Raw genomic sequence first — 8260 nt, 5'->3', positions numbered from 1 at the left:
GATAGATTTTCTTGGTTTATAGTTCAAATGTTTGTGGTGATCTTTTTTCTTTCTTTTTTAATAGGAGTTTATTTGATTTTCTTTCTGTTAGAATTACATACTTCTGGAAAAGTAATTTCTTTCTTTTCTTTTCTTCTTCTTCTTTTTTTTTTTTTTTTAGGTAAGCTCTATACCCAAGGTGGGACTTGAACTCACCACTCTGAGATCAAGACTCCTGTGTTTCATTGACTGAGCCAGCCAGGTGCCCTGTGGTGATCTTTTTGAAAGGCCCACAGATCAAGAGAGCAAGAGGCATGAAGATTGCCTATATGGGAGCTACTCTGGAGATTTCTCTGAAGTTTACATTAAGTCCTTCGCATTTAGTTTGCAGAGTTTCAGGATAAAGGATAGTTTTAGTTTTCAAATGTATTCAACTCAGAAAGATGTGAGAAAACTCAGAAATGTTACTTCGGAGAATTGTAGCCAGGCATTGGAAGAAACTAGAAGAAATCAAGATCTGGTCTAGTTTGTAATGAACAGTATTAGAATCTAATATTTACTCGGTGTGTTATTGAAACATGTTTTCTCTCTATAATCACCCTCATTCTACCAAATACAGCCTAATTAATACTAATCAATTTGCTAAATAAGTCTAGTTTCAAAACACCTTGGCCTGATCATTTACATAAGTGCAGTAAGGATAGGAGTTGAAGGGTGCCTGGGTGGCTTAGTCAGTTAAGCCTCTGACTCTTTTTTTTTTTTAATTTTTTTTAAGGTTTTTATTTATTTCTAGGAGAGAGAGACAGCGTGAGCAGGGGAGGGTCAGAGAGAGAGGGAGTCACAGACTGAAACAGGCTCCAGGCTCTGAGCTGGCAGTCAGCACAGAGCCCGACGCGGGGCTCGAACCCACGAACCGCGAGATCATGACCTGAGCGAAAGTCGGACGCTTAACCGACTAAGCCACCCAGGCGCCCCAAGCCTCTGACTCTTTATTTCAGCTCAGGTCATGATCTCATGATTCATGGAATGGAGCCCCACGTCGGGCTCTGTGCTGACAGTGTGGGGCTTGCTTGAGATTCTCTCTCCCTGTCTCTCTGCCCTTCCACCGCACACATGCTTGTTCTCTCTCCCAAAATAAATACATAAATTTTTTTAAAGTAAAATATAAGAACACTTGGGATGTGTGTCTAGCTCAGTCAGTGGAGCATGAAACTCTTGATCTCAGGGTTGTAAATTTGAGCCTTATGTTGGGTATAGAGATTACTTAAAAATAAAATCTTTAAATTTTTTTTTAAATCTTAAAAGACATATATATATACTCAACTGACAGTTTCCGAATTCTGGCGGCATCAGGTAGGGACAAAAGATAAAAGTTTCAATTTATTCACAAAGGTATATTTTATCGAATTGCTGTAAATCAGTAAGCTTAAGAGAAAAAATATTTTTAAGTTTATTTATTTTGAGAGAGAGTGTGCACACAAGTGGGGGAGGGTGCTCCAGGCAGAAACAAATGGGTGGGGGTAGATATCTGCCCTTAACTCTAAAATTAGGCTCTTTGCCTCAGGGCCAGACTTAAGCCCCCTTTATTATGTAAGTCTTGGATCTGCAAGACCCTTAGGAATAGCCTTTTGACAATCATCTTTGGAAAGGCGAGGACATGCCTTTCCTTTATGAGCAATGTGTGCGGGGAATATCAGTCTGATCTGGAATATTGTGAGACCTGGTCAATACCAGCAGCCTCATTTACAATACGAGCCAGTAGTAGCAGAAGGAGATACCAGTTTCCTTGCAGTGACTGTCATCCAGAGAGGCCGGTGCGGCTCCCGGCATTATACTCTGAGGTTTTCTATGAATATCATTGAATGTGAAACACATTTGCAACATCATCAGAGTAAAACAGTAACTGTAAATGACCACACTTAAAAATAGCCATGGCCAGAGATGTGATTAGAGTTAATTACAATGTAATTGACAAGAAAGTTTGGTTATGGGGGCACTTAGGTGGCTCAGGTGGTTAAGCATCTGACTCTTGATCATGGCGCTGGTCATGTCATGATCTCATGGTTTGTGAGATAGAGCCCTGAATCAGGTTTTACGCTGACAAAGCAGAGCGTGCTTGGGATTCTGTCTCCCTCTCTCTCTGCCCCTGCCCTGCTTGCTCTCTCTTGCTCTCTTAAAAAAATATAAACACTAAAATAAAGGAAGAAAATTTGGTTGTCTGTGATACACAACATTTCAAGTTAATAATATACCAGGACCTCAGATTTCTAGAGGTTTCATACAGTTTTTAGAATTATCCTAATATCATATCTACACAAATATAATCTAAGAGGATTTAGTATCACTTATTTGATAAGGTCTCTCATGTAATTTAATATACTAATTAAGCCTAATTAGTTTAATGTCTCATACAATCTTTGAAATGTTCCAGGAACTCTCTGGAACATGTCAGTGAGACTGTGGTCAAAAGACTTCATTTTAGACTGTGATTTTGGGAAGTATGTCAAAAAACTATTAAAAGGTTTGAAAATGTGATTAAAAAGAATCATAAGATATTATGAAACAATATTTATCCATTTAACCAAAGTGACAATAAAAGATATTAAAGGCAAATACAGAAGGTTACAGAGTAGTGAGCAAAATTCAGCTTTTTTAATATTAAGAACCAATTTTTTCTTTTTTTAAGTAATCACAGGTCTGATAAAAATAGGAAATTATTCTGACAAAACAGAATCCTTGCTTTTTTTTTTTTTTAGGCAGATAATTTTAAAGATAAAGTTTTGTTTACAATTTCTTACTATGAGCAGACAAATAGGGGAGCCTGGGTGGCTCAGTTGGTTGGGTGTCTGACTTCCGCTAAGGTCATGATCTCATGGTTTGTGAGTTCAAGCTCCGAGTTGGGCTCCATGCTGACAGCTCAGAGCCTGGAGCCTGCCTTGGATTCTGTGGCTCCCTCTCTTGTCTGCCCCTCCCTGGCTTGTGCTCTGTCTCTCTCTCAAAAATAAATAAACATAAAAAAAAAAGATGAATAGTTTAAGAAAACTTTGTCCTTTTAACAAAAACATGATTTTAATTTTCAATATTAAAGTTCATTTACTTACTTTAATTTATTTTAATCTTAGTACTGACCACAGATAAAATTCCTTTCAAAAGATTCTTTATCTATAAATCTTTTTAAATGTTTTTTACATTCACATTTTGTCCTCTGTTTCAATAACTGGCCCCATTTTAGGACAGCATTATTTTCTTTCCCTCAACAAAAGTATATTTCTATTTCTTATGCTACTTTTTACCAAAAACACGTATCTTGGAGCACCTGGGCGGCTCAGTCGGTTAAGTGTCCGACTTTGGCTCAGGTCATGATCTCATGCTTTGTGGGTTCTAGCCCCGCGTCAGGCTCTGTGCTGACAACTAGCTCAGAGCCTGGAACCTGCTTCACATTCTGTATCTCCCTCTCAATCTGACCCTCCCCTGCTCATGGTGCCCCCCCCTCAGAAATAAATAAAACGTTTAAAAAAAATTAAAACAAAAAACAAAAAACAAAAACACGTATCTTGTTTTCCTGCATACAGAGTTGTTTCCCTGATTATCTGCAGTAGTCTTATTTACATTTATTAGAATTCAGAGTTTTTAGAAACCTTAGTTTCTAGTGAAAATGAAGTAGTAAGCAATTGTGAACCATCAGTTATATGATTATTCTTTACATTAGCAAACTTCTGAATACATTTACTGATTTTATACTTGTGCTTCTTTCACAGTACAGTATCTCAACAAAGCACAAACCAAGTTTACTAGCAGACCCATATTTATCTTTAGTTTCTCTGTGATAAGACAAAAATAGATAAACTTCTGTTTCATACCTCATGTTTTATTATTTTATCATATTTGGAAATGATTTAGGTATTCAATAAATTTAACCTAACTCGTTATTTAACTTAGCAAAATTTTAAAGTTTCATGTTACCAAATATTTTGAAATACCTTAAAAGTTTACTTACCTTTTTATTTTATTTACATCTACTTAATTTACTTGTTTCTAACAATTATGTTTAGATTAGTCACAAAACTTTATGAGGCATTAGACAAAGTCAACCATGACTGTGGATATTTTTTGGACAAATTTTGCAAGAGAGATAATGAATTTATTGACTTTCAGTGAACATAGGCAGACTAAAAGTTTTAAATGTAATGCTGGTAACTCTAAAAACGTGTATTTTAATTTAACCAATAGCCTTAAATTCATTTTAATATTGAATATTTTCCCAGATCATGTGAACTTGAAAAACTTTTGGGTTAGTTTCTGTCTTTCTGAGTTTTAGATGCCCAATCTTACAAGCACTTACCTTCAAACCAACCACATAGAGCTTTTTTACAAGTTAATTTTGGCAATACTAGCCAGAGACAGCGAAAATACCTGACATTTACAACATATATGGACACACATACACAGACAAGATGCAATAAAAAATTTTATAGCTTGCTTTTACTAATATTTGTGGAGAGAACATTAGTGGCTCAATTTTCTTTTCTTTCTTTTTTTTTTTTTTTTTTTTTTACGGATNNTGGCTCAATTTTCAAATGCCTTCAATTTTTTTTTTTCTGAGGAAAATTTTCTCCCTAAAATTTGCATTTCAAAGAATGACTTACATTCTAGAAAGGATGAGAGTTTAACATTTACATCACAAAGGCAGAGTATCCAAGTTTTCCCCAAGGTTGAGACTTGGAACATATCTGCCTGTTATCAGAGCTGCTAGAGTCTGGGCTTAAGAGCCCAGGGCTTTCAGCAATTTGCATTTTAAAAAGGCCTCTCCTTCCCCAGTCCCACAGTCCCACACCTCCCTTTTTTCCCCATTCTTGAGTGATGGTAGGCACCGTTTACATTTTATTTTATTTGTTCTTAAAAAATGCTCATTTGGGGGGGAGGAGCCATGAGAGAGGGGGACAGAGAATCTGAAGCAGGCTGATGTGGGGCTCGAATTCATGAACCATGAGGTCATGATCTGAGCTGAAGTCAGAAGCTTAACTGACTGAGCCATCCAGGTGCCCCTATTATTTTTTTTATTTTTAATTAAAAAAATCTGGAATGCTTCATGAATTTGTATGTCATCTTTGCGCAGGGGACATGCTAATCTTCTCCGTATCGTTACAATTTTAGTACGAGTGCTGCGGAAGTAAGCACTCTCTTTACATTTCAAAGACATAAGATTTATTTTGATTTCAGGGGACAGAGAATCTAAAAAACTTTTTTTCTCTTAGAATTTCAGGATAATTGTTATTTTTAAATGTCCTTTTTTCTCTTAAGTACAGGACAATTTTGTTCCAATATCCTGACTTTTTATAGTATTTACAAACATATTGAGAGGAATAGGTGAGGTTTAGGGAATGGTAAAGATGGGTGTGTTTTGATTGGTTTCTAGAGTTGCATTTCTGGTTTTGTAGAAATTTGTAAGACAGTTATTTCTAATTGTCCAAAGAACTAGATTATATCCTGAATATCAAAGGACTGGCCTACCTTTTTAAGTAAATTTGCTTTTTAATATCAGGGAGATTAAAAAATTATTTTTATTTAATTAATTACTTAATTTTTTAAATGTTTATTTCTTTTTGAGAGACAGAGGCTGGAGCAGGAGTAGCGTGAGAGAGACACAGGATCCGAAGCAGTCTCTGCATTGACAGCAGAGAGCCCGATGCGATGCTTGAACCCACGAACTGTGAGATCATGACCTGAACCAAAGTTGGGTGCTCAATGGACTGAACCACTCAGGCACCCTTAAAATTTTTTTTAAAGTTTATTTATTTATTTTGAGAGACAGAGACAGTGCAAGTTGGGGAAGGGCAGAGAGAGAGTGAGAGAGAATCCCAAGCAGGCTGATAGTGCAGAGCCTGACGCGGGGATCAAACCCACAAAACCAAAAGATCATGACCTGAGCCAAAACCAGGAGTTGGATCCTTCACTAACTGAGGCACTCAGGTGCCCTCGTATCAGAGAGATTTTTAAAATAGGAATCAAAAGACTGATGCTTTTGTCAAGTTTGGAAAGAGCATTTTAACAAAACCCTTTTTTCTGGGTACACAATTCAAACTTGGCTTCTATTATCCCCTGAATATTGGCTTTTTGCAGATNAAAGCACAGGGCCCGATGTGGGGCTCGAACCCACGACCCATGAGATCATGACCTGAGCTGAAGTCGGATGCTTAACCGACTGAGCCACCCAGGCGCCCCAAGAGTTGTATGCTTAACTGACTGAGTCACCGGGTCCCCTCAGTTTTAAGTCTTAAGTCTGATTTTTGTTATTTCATCTTATCACGAGAGTCCCTAAGGCTAGCCACTATACTAGTAAGACAGTTGAGAGTTCTAGATAAAGATTATTTTTAATATAGCCAATTTAAGGTATCCATCTTCCAGCCATTGATGAGCAGGATCTATTAACAGTGACTCAATCCAATAAGCCAAAATGGTTAATGGTTTAACCAGTGATTCAAGGCATCCAAGGAGGGCATAGATGACACGGCCCCCATGATTCAAAAGTTTACTCCCAATATTAGTCTAAGAAAGCAAAGGCCTTTGTATAGGTGGTGAGGCTGGTGTAGGGAAAATGGTGTCTCTGGTCCTTACAAAATGGTGAGATGCCTTTAGTCAAAGACTCCCTCACCTGTGACACAGATGCTACTAGAATGGAACTTTCCAACACTGACAAGCAACTAAGGTTGAGATGACAAAGGTTTTTCTTTTCTGGAACCTCTCATGACAAACTTACCACAGCCTGCGGGGAGAAGGGAGAAAGACTCGGATCCCCACTCTATTTGACTGATCCCCTGGAGAACTCTGAAAACTGCACCCTTTGAATGGTTCAGACCAAGAATATTCTCACTGGTCACAAAGCCAAGCTCTTAAAAGAGGAGTTCAACTATCTCCATTTTGACCTCAAACTTGTTAATTGATTAAGTTCTTTCCAGCTTATTTCTTAACTCAGACAGAAGATCCTGTGGGCAAAGCATCCCCTGATGGGAACCAAAACTAGCCCCTCTAGCAATAAGGTAAGCCCCCACCCCAGCAAGACTCCGCCCATGACTGACTCCAAGACAGTGATAGATTCGACCTTCACTGCCCACCTGCAGGTACTCATCCACCTTTGCCTCACATTTTCCATATATAAACCTGGAAGTATTTGTAGCACTTTGCAGACACTCTCTGAGATGCTAGTCTGCTGTCTTCTGGGTGGTGTCCTACTAAAGTACATTCCTTTCTTATTCCACCAGCACTCATCTCTGTGCCTTTGGATCTTGTTTGGGACCCCTGAAGCCAGGTGCTCTTGGATCCTTGCATACCAGCTACATTCTTAGAACACAGAACAAGATGAAAGGACAAATCTCTTAGGTGCACATTAACAGCCTTAGCTAGGCCTTGGGTCTCTTGGAGCAACAGTCACTCTAATACCTAGGAGGGATGTATGGGGATTTTGTGTTGTTTTACAGTATATCTCATTGCATGGAAGTTTTCTTGAGATTCAGGGATAACCTAGTGTCAATCTAACCCATTCTGTGACCAACTTTTCCTAACATGGGAGTCTTCTTGAGGTAGTGAGCACTCTAACATCTTTTAAGTGCTCGACCTGTGTCCACCAATTATGCAACTTTGGCTTCCAAGATGTCTCTGAGCAACAGCCTTTATTTCATGTGTGCATTAAAGGACACCAAAGACACAGACAAAAGAAAGCAAAAACCATCTCTGGGAGGAAATGGATCAGGAACCAAAGAGTACTCAAGGAAATTGAACCAAAGAGTAACCTAGCCCAAGAAACTAGTTCCATATGGATTTTCTCCTACTAATCTAAATAAAGAAGGAGAGGGGCGCCTGGGTGGCTCAGTCAGTTAAGCCTCCGACTTGAGCTCAGGTCATGATCTCACAGTTGGTGGGCTCGAGCCCCGCGTCGGGCTCTGTGCTGACAGCTCAGAGCCTGGAGCCTGTCTTCAGATTCTGTGTCTCCCTCTCTCTGTGACCCTCCCCTGCTCATGCTGTCTCTCTCTCTCTCTCTCAAAAATATATAAAACATTAAAAATTTAAAAAAATAAAAATAAATTAAGAAGGAGAGAAAAAGCCCTCTTACCACTCTGACTCCATGTGCCTCCACACATACAGATTCTGGGAGAATGACATAGTAAGAAATTTCACCTGCTGCCGGCTGAATGTCAGATATCCTAAGGATCTCTCAACTACAGCAGTGTCAGGGCAACAGGTGTCAAGCGAGTAGAAAGTATCCTGCAAAATGTGCCAACTATTG

The 8260-nt window shown here is 38.6% G+C and overlaps 1 long non-coding RNA gene and 1 other non-coding gene across 2 annotated transcripts in view; both read right to left on the bottom strand.

Moving 5' to 3' along the window:
* Window positions 1-8260, bottom strand: part of LOC144236845 (uncharacterized) — a 29532-nt gene that overhangs the window by 17316 nt on the left and 3956 nt on the right. The window lies entirely within an intron of this gene.
* LOC144236854 (U6 spliceosomal RNA) lies at window positions 5051-5157 on the bottom strand. The gene has a single exon (XR_013336668.1). It is a non-coding gene; the product is annotated as a U6 spliceosomal RNA (small nuclear RNA).

The sequence above is a fragment of the Crocuta crocuta genome, unplaced genomic scaffold (genome assembly GCF_008692635.1).
Source record: "Crocuta crocuta isolate KB4526 unplaced genomic scaffold, BGI_CrCroc_1.0 scaffold488, whole genome shotgun sequence".
NCBI classification, from domain to species: Eukaryota; Metazoa; Chordata; class Mammalia; order Carnivora; family Hyaenidae; genus Crocuta; species Crocuta crocuta.
The sequence above is the reverse complement of the archived record's forward strand: the minus strand, read 5'-3'. Positions and strand labels throughout refer to the sequence as shown.